Raw genomic sequence first — 15,362 nt, 5'->3', positions numbered from 1 at the left:
ACGCGCCGCTCTTCGATAGATCTTCTCTATCTCCTTTATCTGTCCTACCTGATAGGGATCCCAGATAGATGAACAGTACTCAAGAATCGGGCGAACAAGCTCCTTATAAGCCACTTCTTTCGTGAATGAGTTACATTTCCTTTAGATTCTTCTGATGAATCTGAGTCTTGTCTCTGCTTTTCCCACTCTCTGTTTTATGTTGTCATTCCACTTAAAGTCGCTCTAGATATACTATGTGATCAAAAGTATACGTACACCTGGCTGAAAATACAAGTTCGTGGCGCCCTCCATCGGTAATGCTGGAATTCAATATGGTGTCGGCCCAACCTTAGCCTTGATGACAGCATCCACTCTCGCAGGCATACGTTCAATCAGGTGTAGGAAGTTTTATTGGGGAGTGGCAGACCATTCTTCATGGAGTGCTGCACTGAAGAGAGGTTTCGATGTCGGTCGGTGAGGCCTGGCACGAAGTCATGTTCGTTCCAGAACATCCCAAAGGTGTTCTATAAGATCCACGTCAGGACTCACAGGCCAGTCCATTACAGGGATGTTATTATCGTGCAACCACTCAGCAACTGTGAACAGGTGCTCGATCGTGTTGAAAGATGCAATTGCTATCCCCGAATTGCTCTTCAAAAGTGGGAAGCAAGAAGGTCCTTAAAACATCAATGTAGGCCTGTGCTGTGATAGTGCCACGCAAAACCACAAGGGATGCAAGCCCCCTTCATGGAAAACACGACCACACCAAAGCACCACTGCCTCCGAATTTTACTATTGGCACTGCATATGCTGGCAGGTGACGTTCATCGGGCTTTCGCCATATCCGTACCCTGCCATTGGATCGCTACTTTGTTTACCGTGCTTCGTCACTCCACACAACGTTTGTCCACTGTTCAATCGACCAATGTTGACGCTCGTTACACAAAATGGGACGTAGTTTGGCATTTACCGGCGTGATGTGTGGCTTATGAGCACCCGCTCGGCAATGAAATCCAAGTTTTCTCTCATCCCGCCTAACTGTCGTAGTACTTGCAGTGGATCCTGATGCAGTTTGGTATTTCTGTGTGGTGGTCTGGATGGATGTCTGCCTATTACACATTACGACCCTCTTCAACTGTCGTCGGTCTCTGTCAGTCAACAGCTAAGGTCGGCCTGTAAGCTTTTGTGCTGTGTGTGTCCCTTCACGTTTCCACTTGAGTATCACATTGGAAACAGTGGACCTAGGGATGTTTAGGAGTGTGGAAATCTCGCGTACAGATGTATGACACAAGTGACACCCAATGACCTGACACGTTCGAAGTTCGTGAGTTCAGCGGAGCGTGCCGTTCTGCTCTCTCACAATGTCTAATGACTACTGGGGTCGCTGATATGGAGTACCTGGCAATAGATGGCAGCACAATGCACCTAATATGAAAACGTATGTTTGTGAGGGTGTCCGGATACTTTTGATTACATAGTATAATTACGCCTAGATATTTTATGGTAGATGCTGTCTCCAGCTGTTTGTCATCAATAGTGTAGTTGTACAGTAGTGGATTTCTTTTCCTATGTATGCACAATATGTTACATTTATTTATGTTCAAAGCCAACTGCCACAGCCTGCACCCACTACGCCCTGTACATAGCACGCCAATGAGAGGTATATTGTGTTTTCGTTGCAGCTTCTGTCATTCGGTTTAAATCTCAATGTATTAGCTAGTAACGTACTTTCGTTTACTTCTATCGTAGATTGTGAAGATGGCTATACCATAATCAAATTCTGTTCGAAAAACTTTGCGGTCAAGACAGTTAAATAAAAATTATGCACATACCAATCGCTCTCCAGATTGTCATTTTATGCCAAATTTGGTGAAAGAAACTTGAACTAATTATTCATTAAAAGTTACTTGCGTAAGTAAAAAAATTCGCCACATTTCCCACTAAACGGCGTCTAGACATGTTTCCACATAATGGATTTATGTGTGGCGATTTCTTCTAGTTGCTTCCCTCTTCAGATGTAAATGATATACGACGGCAGCTCTATCGATGTTATCCCTGTTCTTTGGAAAATGGACGTCATCTACTTGGTTCAAATGGCTCTAACAACTGTGGGACTTAACATCTGAGGTCATCAGTCCCCTAGGCTTAGAACTAGTTAAACCTGACTAACCTAAGGACATCACACACATCCATGCCCGAGGCAGGATTCGAACCTGCGACCGTAGCAGCAGCGCGGTTCCAGACTGAAGTGCCTAGAACCGCTAGGCCAGAGAGACCGGCCGTCACTTCCTTATTTTCCAACCACGGATAACCCTTCTCTGCTGAAGTGATCTGCGACTAATTATGATCAATAGTGGATTCAGTTAACGCCATAATTTACTCTTAAAGTCCATCGGGCTGGGTGGTCTTATTGAGTTTTAGTGATTGCAACTACTTTTCGTAGCCTCTAGGCAAATAAATCATGGAATTGTGTCCCATAACAATGCAACTTTTAGTGCACAGTAACATATAAATGTTATGAGAAGTTAAGTAATTTACATATTATTGCCGTGTATGCTAGCTGTAATTATTACTCAAATGGACTCCTCGTGTCTCAGGCACACTCTCGTTCTTCCGATGAAATCTTCCATAACTTTTTTGCATACTTGCACCCCTAGTACTGTCTGCGGAAATAATCGTGGTTTCTTGGCGAACACGCAAGATTTCTAACAGGCCCACACAAAGAAATCGCATCGCATTAAATCACAAGGTCTGGGACGCCAATTCACTACATCATTGCGAGAAATCAACCGGCTAGTGAACCTCTCCCGTACCCATTGTTGCAATCGATTGCAGACCAGATGAGTGATCTTGTTAAAACCAAACCTCTTCAGCATATTGTTGTTGTTGTGGTCTTCAGTCCTGAGACTGGTTTGATGCAGCTCTCCATGCTACTCTATCCTGTGCAAGTTTCTTCATCTCCCAATACCTACTGCAACCTACATCCTTCTGAATCTGTTTAGTGTATTCATCTCTTGGTCTCCCTCTACGATTTTTACCCTCTACGCTTCCCTCCAATACTAAATTGGTGATCCCTTGATGCCTCAGAACGTGTGCTACCAACCGATCCATTCTTTCTAGTCAAGTTGTGCCACAAACTTCTCCTCTCCCCAATCCTATTCAATACCTCCTCATTAGTTATGTGATCTACCCATCTAATCTTCAGCATTCTTCTGTAGCACCACATTTCGAAAGCTTCATTCTCTTCTTGTCCAAACTAGTTATCGTCCACGTTTCACTTCCATACATGGCTACGCTCCATACAAATACTTTCAAAAACGACTTCCTGACACATCTATACTTGATGTTAACAAATTTCTCTTCTTCAGAAACGCTTTCCTTGCCATTGCCAGTCTACACTTTATATCCTCTCTACTTCGACCATCATCAGTTATTTTGCTCCCCAAATACCAAAACTCCTTTACTACTATAAGTGTCTCATTTCCTAATCTAATTCCCTCAGTATCACCCGACTTAATTCGACTACATTCCATTATCCTCGTTTTGCTTGTGTTGATGTTCATCTTATATCCTCCTTTCAAGACACTGTCCATTCCGTTCAACTGCTCTTCCAAGTCCTTTGCTGTCTCTGACAGAATTACAATGTCATCGGCGAACCTCAAAGTTTTTATTTCTTCTCCATGGATTTTAATAACTACTCCGAATTTTTCTTTTGCTTTCTTCATTGATTGCTCAATATACAGATTGAATAACATCGGGGAGAGGCTACAACCCTGTCTCACTCCCTTTCCAACCACTGCTTCCTTTTCATCCCCTCGACTCTTATAACTGCCATCTGGTTTCTGTACAAATTGTAAATAGCCTTTCGCTCCCTGTATTTTACCCCTGCCATCTTCAGAATTTGAAAGGAGTATTCCAGTCAACATTGTCAAAAGCTTTCTCTAAGTCTACAAATGCTAGAAACGTAGATTTGCCTTTGCTTAATCTAGCTTCAAAGAAAAGTCGTAGGGTCAGTATTGCCTCACGTGTTCCAATATTTCTATGGAATCCAATTTGATCTTCCCCGAGGTCGGCTTCTACCAGTTTTTCCATTCGTCTGTAAAGAATTCTGGTTAGCATATATAACCGGTAAACTGATTCGTTCCAAATAATTTCGATATAAACGGTACATAATATGTATGTAATATTACCCAAAACTCCCATTGCCCGCTGTCTTACGTTCAATGACATTTTCGAGAAAGAAGTAATTTGAAATACAATCGAAGTTGAGAGCATTACAGACGGAATAAATGCCCGGATTGAGTAAGGGATTGTGAGAAGGAACAATCCGAGGCAAAGCTAAAATCTTTATAGACCTACGGAAACCACGTTTCTCGCTGATGAATGTCCAATATCTTGACACTCCCAGGTCAACGGGCGAAAGAGTGAGTATCTGGCCCCAGAAATGTCCGCCACGAGCCTACTCGCGAAAGGGGAAAGAAGAGTGTCTCAGTCAGTCGGCGAAGAACTGAACAGCCGCTTTTTCTCCGTTCCCCTGTGCGAAAACCGCCGCCTTTCGTTGCGCCTGCAGTACTCCGTCTCACTGCTGCCGACTGCAGCGCTTCGCGCACACAGTGGCTGCCCCCCGCACGTCAGTAGGTCATCAGTTCCGGCCTCGAGGCTGCAGTCTGTTTTGTTCGCTGGCGACACGAACCGCGCAGCCGGAATACACAGACGCCACGCGCCGTCTCTGTTTACAGGACAGACCCACGCAGAGGTTTCGCCACAGCTATCGCTGCTGTCAGCTATTGTTGCTGGTAAACAAACATGCTTGTAGGACATGTTTCTTTTCTCAGCTCAGCGCTACTTTTGCCCTTCTTTTTGTTAGCGTCCGTGCCTCAGTCTGTAAAAACGAACCGTTATAAGATAGTTTTGTCGTCCGTCCTTTAGTCCGTCTGACTGTTAAGAACGTACGAAGTTCAACTTTATGGCACATACGGAGGTCTACGGTCTCTTCTAAGTCAATGCAGTCGAAAGATATGACCATTTATATCAGATATCTTGATATACGAAAGCTCACTCGAAAAATATAGGGTGCTTCCTGTGGAATTTGAATCACGAAATTGTGCTAGAAGCAAGGTTTCACAGTACAAGTAAAGGGGAAAAATCCGAAATTTTTTGTGTTTAGTTGTACAACATGAAAAAATATTTCTTTTGTCATTTGTCATCCGACTTCAAAATTGGGCCGGCCGCGGTGGCCGTGCGGTTCTGGCGCTGCAGTCCGGAACCGCGGGACTGCTACGGTCGCAGGTTCGGATCCTGCTTCGGGTATGGGTGTGTGTGATGTCCTTAGGTTAGTTAGGTTTAAGTAGTTCTAAGTTCTAGGGGACTTATGACCTAAGATGTTGAGTCCCATAGTGCTCAGAGCCATTTGAATCAAAATTGAGATTAAAACAGTCTCGAAAGTCTTGGAATCCATGGGACCGACTTCTCGCCAGTATCAGTGCCGATAACGGCGAAAAATAGTCCATCCTCTCGATTTCTGGAATGGATAAACTGTCTGTATACATAATTAAGTTTGTACTGGACCCTCATTGCGCGAGTCCAACTCGCAAATGGCCAATTATTTCGCAATAAATGCATTTCATTTTGATCAAGCTTTACAAAACATATGCGTATTACGACCGCTACAAGTCCTTCGACTTATATCTGAAAGCAATGGCAATCACTGTTCCTAACAATATTCGAGATAATTTTGCACTTCCATCCAGTCATTTTTCCGTAGTCCGCCCCCGGTAGCTGAATGACGCCGGCATGATAGCCCAGCGTGTTCTGTCAGAGAGCTGCGTGGTCTCTATAATAAAAAAAAAAAACTGAGTCAAGGAACCAACGATTAACGTGAACGGATGTCTTGTGACGTCCGCCCAGACCAAACGCAACGAAGTATATCGAAGAAAGAAAGAAAGAAAAAAATAAGTGGTCAGCACGACGGAATGTCAATCCCAAGGACCCGGGTCCGATTCCCGGCTGGGTTGGAGATTTTTCTCGCTCAGGTAGTGCGTGTTGTGTTGTCCTAATCATCATCACTTCATCACCATCGACGCGCAAGTCGCCGAAGTGGCGTCAAATCGAAAGAATTGCACCCGGCGAACGGTCTACCCGACGGGAGGCCCTAGTCACACGACATTTACATTTTTACTCTTCCTCAACAGTTGATTTTGTTGTAATTGCTACCGTATCTCATACCCAAGTAATCAGACTTGGTCTCACCAGTGACCCAATTGTAGTCTTTGGTGTTCCGTGGCTTCTTCCGTTTCTACACTCCATTTCCGCCTATGCCGTGCTCTGAATGTGCGACTTTACTTGAGCGATCAGGTTGCAAGATCATCAGCCTGGGCGAACAACTGGAAAGTAAAAGATATTTATCAACCCATATCGCATAAAATATTTCTTTATTTAAGACAGCCTGTTCGACAGACTTTGCTGTCATTTTCAGACCTTAGAAATCATTTGTTGTAAAAGTATTCATTTTACGTTGAACCTCACGCCAAGTTGCCTAGTGGATAAAAATCAGCATATGAAAGGTTTGTCATAACTAACATATTTAAAAACATAAAGCACCTTGTTCAGAAGGCCAAGTCCATATACAAATATCGCTCACAGATACTTGTTACACCACAAAAACATAAAACACAGTAGTACATCTTTTTACATAAGCTTTATGTTTTTAAATAGTTATGAAAGGTGGGAATTTAAGGAGATGGGACCTGGTTAAACTGAAAGAACCAGAGGTTGTACAGAGTTTCAGAGAGAGCATAAGGGAACAATTGACAGGAATGGGGGAAAGAAATATAGTAGATGAAGAATGGGTAGCTTTGACGGATGAAGTAGTGAAGGCAGCAGAGGATCAAGTAGGTAAAAAGACGAGGGCTAGTAGAAATCCCTGGGTAACAGAAGAAATATTGAATTTAATTGATGAAAGGAGAAAATATAAAAATGCAGTAAATGAAGCAGGCAAAAAGGAATACAAACGCCTCAAAAATGAGATCGACAGGAAGTGCAAAATGGCTAAGCAGGGATGGCTAGAGGACAAATGTAAGGATGTAGAGGCTTATCTCACTAGGGGTAAGATAGATACTGCCTACAGGAAAATTAAAGAGACCTTTGGAGATAAGAGACCCACTTGTATGAATATCAAGAGCTCAGATGGAAACCCAGTTCTAACCAAAGAAGGGAAATCAGAAAGGTGGAAGGAGTATATAGAGGTTCTATACATGGGCGATGTACTTGAGGACAATATTGTGGAAATGGAAGAGGATGTAGATGAAGATGAAATGGGAGATACGATACTGCGTGAAGAGTTTGACAGAGCACTGAAAGACCTGAGTCGAAACAAGGCCCCCGGAGTAGACAACATTCCATTGGAACTACTGACGGCCTCGGGAGAGCCAGTCCTGACAAAACTCTACCATCTGGTGAGCATGATGTATGAAACAGGCGAAGTACCCTCAGACTTCAAGAAGAGTATAATAATTCCAATCCCAAAGAATGCAGGTGTTGACAGATGTGATAATTACCGAACAATCAGTTTAATAAGCCACAGCTGCAAAATACTAACACGAATTCGTTACAGACGAATGGAAAAACTAGTAAAAGCCGACCTCGGGGAAGATCAGTTTGGATTCCGTAGAAATACTGGAACACGTGAGGCAATACTGACCTTACGACTTATCTTAGAAGAAAGATTAAGGAAAGGCAAACCTACGTTTCTAGCATTTGTAGACTTAGAGAAAGCTTTTGACAATGTTGACTGGAATACTCTCTTTCAAATTCTAAAGGTGGCAGGGGTAAAATACAGGGAGCGAAAGGCTATTCACAATTTGTACAGAAACCAGATGGCAGTTATAAGAGTCGAGGGACATGAAAGGGAAGCAGTGGTTGGGAAGGGAGTAAGACAGGGTTGTAGCCTCTCCCCGATGTTATTCAATCTGTATATTGAGCAAGCAGTAAAGGAAACAAAAGAAAAATTCGGAGTAGGTATTAAAATCCATGGAGAAGAAATAAAAACTTTAAGGTTTGCCGATGACATTGTAATTCTGTCAGAAACAGCAAAGGACTAGGAAGAGCAGTTGAAAGGAATGGACAGTGCCTTGAAAGGAGCATGTAAGATTAACATCAACAAAATTAAAACGAGGATAATGGAATGTAGTCGAATTAAGTCGGGTGATGCAGAGGCAATTAGGTTAGAAAATGAGACACTTAAAGTAGTAAAGGAGTTTTGCTATTTGGGGAGCAAAATAACTGATGATGGTCGAAGTAGAGACGATATAAAATGTAGACTGGCAATGGCAAGGAAAGCGTTTCTGAAGAAGAGAAATTTGTTAACTTCGAGTATAGATTTAAGCGTCAGGAAGTCATTTCTGAAAGTATTTGTATGGAGTGTAGCCATGTATGGAAGTGAAACATGGACGGTAAATAGTTTGGACAAGAAGAGAATAGAAGTTTTTGAAATGTGGTGCTACAGAAGAATGCTGAAGATTAGATGGGTAGATCACGTAACTAATGAGGAAGTATTGAATAGTTGTGGCACAACTTGACCAGAAGAAGGGATCGGTTGGTAGGACATGTCCTGAGGCATCAAGGGATCACCAATTTAGTATTGGAGGGCAGCGTGGAGGGTAAAAATCGTAGAGGGAGACCAAGAGATGAATACACTAAGCAGATTCAGAAGGATGTAGGTTGCAGTAGGTACTGGGAGATGAAGAAGCTTGCACAGGATAGAGTAGCATGGAGAGCTGCATCAAACCAGTCTCAGGACTGAAGACCACAACAGCAACATGACAAACCTTTTATAATGTGCTGATTGTTATCCACTTGACAACTTGGCGTGAGGTGCAACGTAAAATGAAAACGCTTCACAAGAAAAGGATATCTAAGACCTGAAGATGATAGCAAAGTCTGTCGAACCAGTTGTCTTAAATAAAGAAATGTTTTATGCGAACTGTTGAACTTTTTTAGCAAGTAAAGCAGTACTCTCAAAATAAGAAAATTCAACTGAAAAATATCCTGTCAGAAACATAAATGGTACCTGGACTTGTTTGTCATTTTAGGGACACTCAGCTTTCCTGCCATTTTATTTGACTCCTGACATGTTTAAAAATATAAACGCTTATAGTAAAATGTTATTTGGCAGCGAGAGGGTCATGACCCCCTGCCCTCGTACACGCGCCTGAGCCTGTTGGTCTCCTATTCGTGGAGAGCAGGCCGCCAGCAAATGGTGTGATATGAAACTAAAGGCCTAAGAGCCTTGATATTATCGCAGCTGTGTGGTACAGGGTGTTTCAAAAATGACCGGTATATTTGAAACGGCAATAAAAACTAAACGAGCAGCGATAGAAATACACTGTTTGTTGCAATATGCTTGGGACAACAGTACATTTTCAGGCGGACAAACTTTCGAAATTACAGTAGTTACAATTTTCAACAACAGATGGCGCTGCAAGTGATGTGAAAGATATAGAAGACAACGCAGTATGTGAGTGCGCCATTCTGTACGTCGTCTTTCTGCTGTAAGCGTGTGCTGTTCACAACGTGCAAGTGTGCTGTAGACAACATGGTTTATTTCTTAGAACAGAGGATTTTTCTGGTGTTGGAATTCCACCGCCTAGAACACAGTGTTGTTGCAACAAGACGAAGTTTTCAACGGAGGTTTAATGTAACCAAAGGACCGAAAAGCGATACAATAAAGGATCTGTTTGAAAAATTTCAACGGACTGGGAACGTGACGGATGAACGTGCTTGAAAGGTAGGACGACCGCGTACGGCAACCACAGAGGGCAACGCGCAGCTAGTGCAGCAGGTGATCCGACAGCGGCCTCGGGTTTCCGTTCGCCGTGTTGCAGCTGCGGTCCAAATGACGCCAACGTCCACGTATCGTCTCATGCGCCAGAGTTTACACCTCTATCCATACAAAATTCAAACGCGGCAACCCCTCAGCGCCGCTACCATTGCTGCACGAGAGACATTCGCTAACGATATAGTGCACAGGATTGATGACGACGATATGCATGTGGGCGGCATTTGGTTTACTGACGCAGCTTTACCTGGACGGCTTCGTCAATAAACAGAACTGGCGCATATGGGGAACCGAAAAGTCCCATGTTGCAGTCCCATCGTCCCTGCATCCTCAAAAAGTACTGGTCTGGGCCGCCATTTCTTCCAAAGGAACCATTGGCCCATTTTTCAGATACGAAACGATTACTGCAACACGCTATCTGGATATTCTTCGTGAATTTGTGGCGGTACAAACTGCCTTAGACGACACTGCGAACACCTCGTGGTTTATGCAAGATGGTGCCCGGCCACATCGCACGGCCGACGTCTTTAATTTCCTGAATGAATATTTCGATGATCGTGTGATGGCTTTGGGCTATCCGAAACATACATTAGGCGGCGTGGATTGGCCTCCCTATTCGCCAGACATGAACCCCTGTGACTTCTTTCTGTGGGGACACTTGAAAGACCAGGTGTACCGCCAGAATCCAGAAACAATTGAACAGCTGAAGCAGTACATCTCATCTGCATGTGAAGCCGTTCAGCCAGGCACGTTGTCAAAGGTTTCGGGTAATTTCATTCAGAGACTACGCCATATTATTGCTACGCATCGTGGATATGTGGAAAATATCGTACTATAGAGTTTCCCAGACCGCAGCGCCATCTGTTGTTGAAAATTGTAATTACTGTAATTTCGAAAGTTTGTCTGCCTGAAAATGTACTGTTGTCCCAAGCATATGGCAACAAACGGTGTATTTCTATCGCTGCTCGTTTAGTTTTTATTGCCGTTTCAAATATACCGGTCATTTTTGAAACACCCTGTAGGTACTGGGTCGTGTGATGAACCAGTCCTATACGCCTCTGTACTTCTTAGTCACGTAGAAGCGATGGACGAAAATACCTGCATTATCTTTGGCTCTTGTGAGGCTATTCTCGCAGTTAAGGGCTGACATATGTAGGTATACGATGAACAATGTCATACTATGTATCGATCTTCAGTGCTGTTGCAAATGATGATGCTATTTGGTTTGTGGGGCGCTCAACCGCAGAGTCTCGCCACTTCCTCGAATGATGATGAAATGATGAGGACAACACAGACACCCTGTCCCGTGGCGGAGAAAATGCACTACCCGGCCAGGAATCGAGCCCAGGATCCCGAGATGCAAATGCAACGCCATACAAAACCTATAGTTTTCTAATCGTGCAAGATGTACTGCTTCTTTAACTTTTTTGAAAGCCGTAGCTTCGTATCTCCCTTTAAGCTACGTAACATTACAATATTTTCGCAAGCTGTGATACTTTCCTGATAGGAGAGGAAGTAGGGGACGCTTGTGGAGCGATTATCACGCCAACCACTTAACACACCAACCGCAGCCTTTAAGTAATCAGCGATGGGGACATCCGGCGCCGATAAGTGGGTTCATTCATTTCCTTCCTTACGGTCGATCGAAATTACACAAGTTCTTGCAACGGACCCTAAAAGTAGCTATAATACTCATTTCTGAAAATCAACCGACTGTTGAAATAAGAATGCTGATATAGCTTAGCGTCTAGTCACTGTAAGTCGTAACATATCTAGAAGTGTTGTCACTAACATTAGGAAGGTACCAATACACAAAGATAAAAACACTGATATTTTTAGACTGTTCAGTGTTGACCATTTTGAAGCTTGTACTACACAGACAGAAATTAATGAAGAACTCTGATGTTTCACATCTTTTTAACTCCCAATGAGTATTGTGTAATACGCAGTGGATATTTTATTTTAAAATTTCTGGTGCTTACACATTTGAGGACTGTACTGGAGTACTTTACCATTTCATAGTAAGTATTGAAAGGAGTATACTGTAGCACCAGAATAAGATAAGAATATTGATAAATTAAAATGAAACTAGTGTACTATGAACAATGAATGTCTCTGATAATGTGGATCGCTGACTGTGCGCCGGCCGGTGTGGCCGTGCGGTTAAAGGCGCTTCAGTCTAGAACCGCGTGACCGGTACGGTCGCAGGTTCGAATCCTGCCTCGGGCATGGATGTGTGTGATGTCCTTAGGTTAGTTAGGTTTAATTAGTTCTAAGTTCTAGGCGACTGATGACCTCAGAAGTTAAGTCGCATAGTGCTCAGAGCCATTTGAACCTGACTGTGCGTGATCACAGAGCCAAAGATACTGTACTGCTTTGTTAGAGTAAGAGAGCACTGGACGAACAGTTGTAGGTAGCTGTTTCTGAGGGAAAGACGATGGAGTAGGCAGTTTTTGTGGTGTGCTACCACCAAGACGTTGATTAATGTAGGTATGTCAGTATTGTTGAACGTGGAAGCATATGTCTTCAGGCAAATGAGACAAAGATTTAAATAATTATGATTTCTGTTTTTTGCTAGCGCGCTAGTATAGATGAGCTGGCTGATAATTTGTAATTGTTGAGTCACCCCAGAATGTACGTAAACGGTTTTGATAAAAAGTCTAGTTAAATATTTCATTTTTGTAATGCTTTTGAGATTTGCTAACAGAGCTACGTGTAATTTGATGATTTGCATTTATGTTGGATTAATGAAGTTAGATAATAGTTGCTGCTTAAATCTCATTGTTTGTGGATCAATTGTGAGTAATGTAACTGCAGTTGTCAGAAGTTTTTGAAAAGACAAACCTACCTTGCAATACAATTTTGCCAAAAAAAACTGAGTGTTAGCAATTCAGCATAATCAGTACCGCCTCCCAGGCCAGGTCATATATATTTTAAAGAAGTTGGATTTTCTTAAATGTTCTCGTTTATCAGCCAAATGAATTTCACGCCCATTTCAAGTATTATGACCATCATTGCACACTGCTGAGCCTGTAATTAGCATATTCATATTTTTATGAGAGACCAGAATATATCGCGTTACTCTGCTGCTGCTCTAGAGGTAAGACAATTTAATTTATTTGTTACGTGCACAGGGACCAAAATTATCAGTTTTGAACAGGGCTAGATGATTCAGTGCCTGATTGTTTTTTTCAGTGACTGTATTTGTTTATTGGTATTGGGAACTGCATTGTCCAATCGATTCGTAAAGTTTTGCTAACAGTAACACAGAGTAAGCACACCAACTGCACTTACAACAGGCAACACGACAATTAGAGTTCAATACTCATTCCTCAGATCAGACATTCATTCAACGTAATCGTAAAGCTCTATCATTTTTTATAAAGAACGTTACAGTATTTTTGTCCTCTTCCAGTTTACAACCACGGGGAAATCAAGCTAAGACTCGGTTGAAAATCTGCGCCGGCTAAGAGAAATATAGGGTGGCGCACGAAATGTGTTACCAATTGTTTCTTTCACAATTTACGACGCACATTAGATATCCCGCTGGAATCTCTACAGCAGTACCAGCAGAGCTTGGAAAAACAAATGAGTTACGAAATGACGTGTAATTCACGATATTGCCGCTAGGAGACTAGTAAGAGGCAATGGCTGACAATGGAAGACTGACGACACAGCAACGATCGGCAATTGTGTTACTTTTTCATTAAACGAAAAGCCTTGTTGTGACTCAGAGGCGTTTTCGACAACAGTTTAACACACGGTGGCTCCCTTGCAAGAAGACCATTCACAGTTTGTACGATAAATTTGTACAGGAAGCACCAGTATTGGAAGCGAAGCGACCTCGGCCTAAGCCTGTTTGTTCGCCGGAGAATATTGAAGCGGTACGAGTTGCTGTACAGAGAAGCTTCTTGCAACTGCCTTGCCCTTCAACACGCAGTGGTTCATGCAAGGTGGAGCAAGGCCACATACTGCAAACACTGTGAGTTTTTACACGAGCATTTCGACATGCGGATCATTTCACTCAGGTTTCTAGGTCGCTTCATTGACGGACAAAATTGGTCCCCCAATAGTCCAGACCTCAATCCATGTGACTTTTTTTCTTTGGGGGTACCTAAAGGAAAAAAAATTCCTGAAACGTCCACGTGATTTACCGGAGCTCAGAAGACTTATTCTTCAAGCTTGCACTGAAATTACGGAAGACATGTGCCGTAGGGTAATCACTAACTTCAGTGCTCATTTGAAGGAAGTTAGGAAACGAAATGGTGGACATATTGGACATGTGCAGAGTTAGAACAAATCTCCATGGACGGCTCTTCATTGTAGTATATGTTCCTTTCAGATTGTATTGACAGTTTATATTCAAAAACAAAATGGTAACACATTTCGTGCGCCACCCTGTATATAAACAGCAATCTTGCACTTTTAACGCGTGACGTGAATGAGCCGTGGCGGACTCTGTGGGGTCTCGCGCGAGATCCTATAAGCGCCTCTTGTGTGCGCGTTCCATCGACTTTGGCTCTTGTCGTATCATCTTTGCAGGGTTATGTGATCCCTCTCGGATGTGTGGCAGTGAGTGATGTGTGGGACGTACCGGAGTACTCGGCGTCCTCGAGATTGCAGCGAGTTGAAACTGTTGACCGTTGGACTATGGAGGCCCGCATTTTCCTGCAGCGTCGACCGCTGTTACCACCGACTTCAGCGGGCAAGGAGCGGCTCTTGTCGCATGCAGCATTGGTTAGGAAATGCGTCAGTCAACCGCGGTGGGCTAAATATGCCGAGATGTATTGGACAGCTCGTTAGCAGCTACGAGTAGCTGAAATTATGTATGAAGATTGTTCACTAAATATAGTACTTAAAGGCTGATAGTTCTGCCCCGGTGTGTGTTAGCCAGAAATTCGGTTCCTCCATGCCTTTCAGTGACCCCTTTTGGGGCTGTGTGTATTATTCTGGAGGTCTCTGTAAGCGCTAAGCTAGTATTTTGCAATTATAGCCTGGCACTTGAATTCATTGCTTGTTATCATTGAATATTTGATACTACTGATTGTAATTTCTGATTGTTGTAGACCTTACGTCCATTCCCTGGGCGAGTTGATACTTTTGGTCTGTAACCAAAGTCGTGGGCACACTCACTTACTCTGTGTCGTTTTAGGGGTACATTTATACCGACCATTGCCATTTGGTTGTTGTTGTTGTGGTCTTCAGTCCTGAGACTGGTTTGATGCAGCTCTCCATGCTACCCTATCCTGTGCAAGCTTCTTCATCTCCCAGTACTTACTCCAACCTACATCCTTCTGAATCTGTTTAGTGTATTCATCTCTTGGACTCCCTCTACGATTTTTACCCTCCACGCTGCCCTCCAATGCTAAATTTGTGATCCCTTGATACCTCAGAACATGTCCTACCAACGGATCCCTTGTTCTTGTCAAGTTGTGCCACAAACACTTCTTCTGCCCAATTCTATTCAATACCTCCTCATTAGTTATGTGATCTACCCATCTAATCTTCAGCATTCTTCTGTAGCACTACATTTCGAAAGCTTCTATCC

Source organism: Schistocerca cancellata, chromosome 3 (assembly GCF_023864275.1).
Source record: "Schistocerca cancellata isolate TAMUIC-IGC-003103 chromosome 3, iqSchCanc2.1, whole genome shotgun sequence".
NCBI lineage: Eukaryota > Metazoa > Arthropoda > Insecta > Orthoptera > Acrididae > Schistocerca > Schistocerca cancellata.
This window is presented reverse-complemented; position numbering follows the sequence as displayed.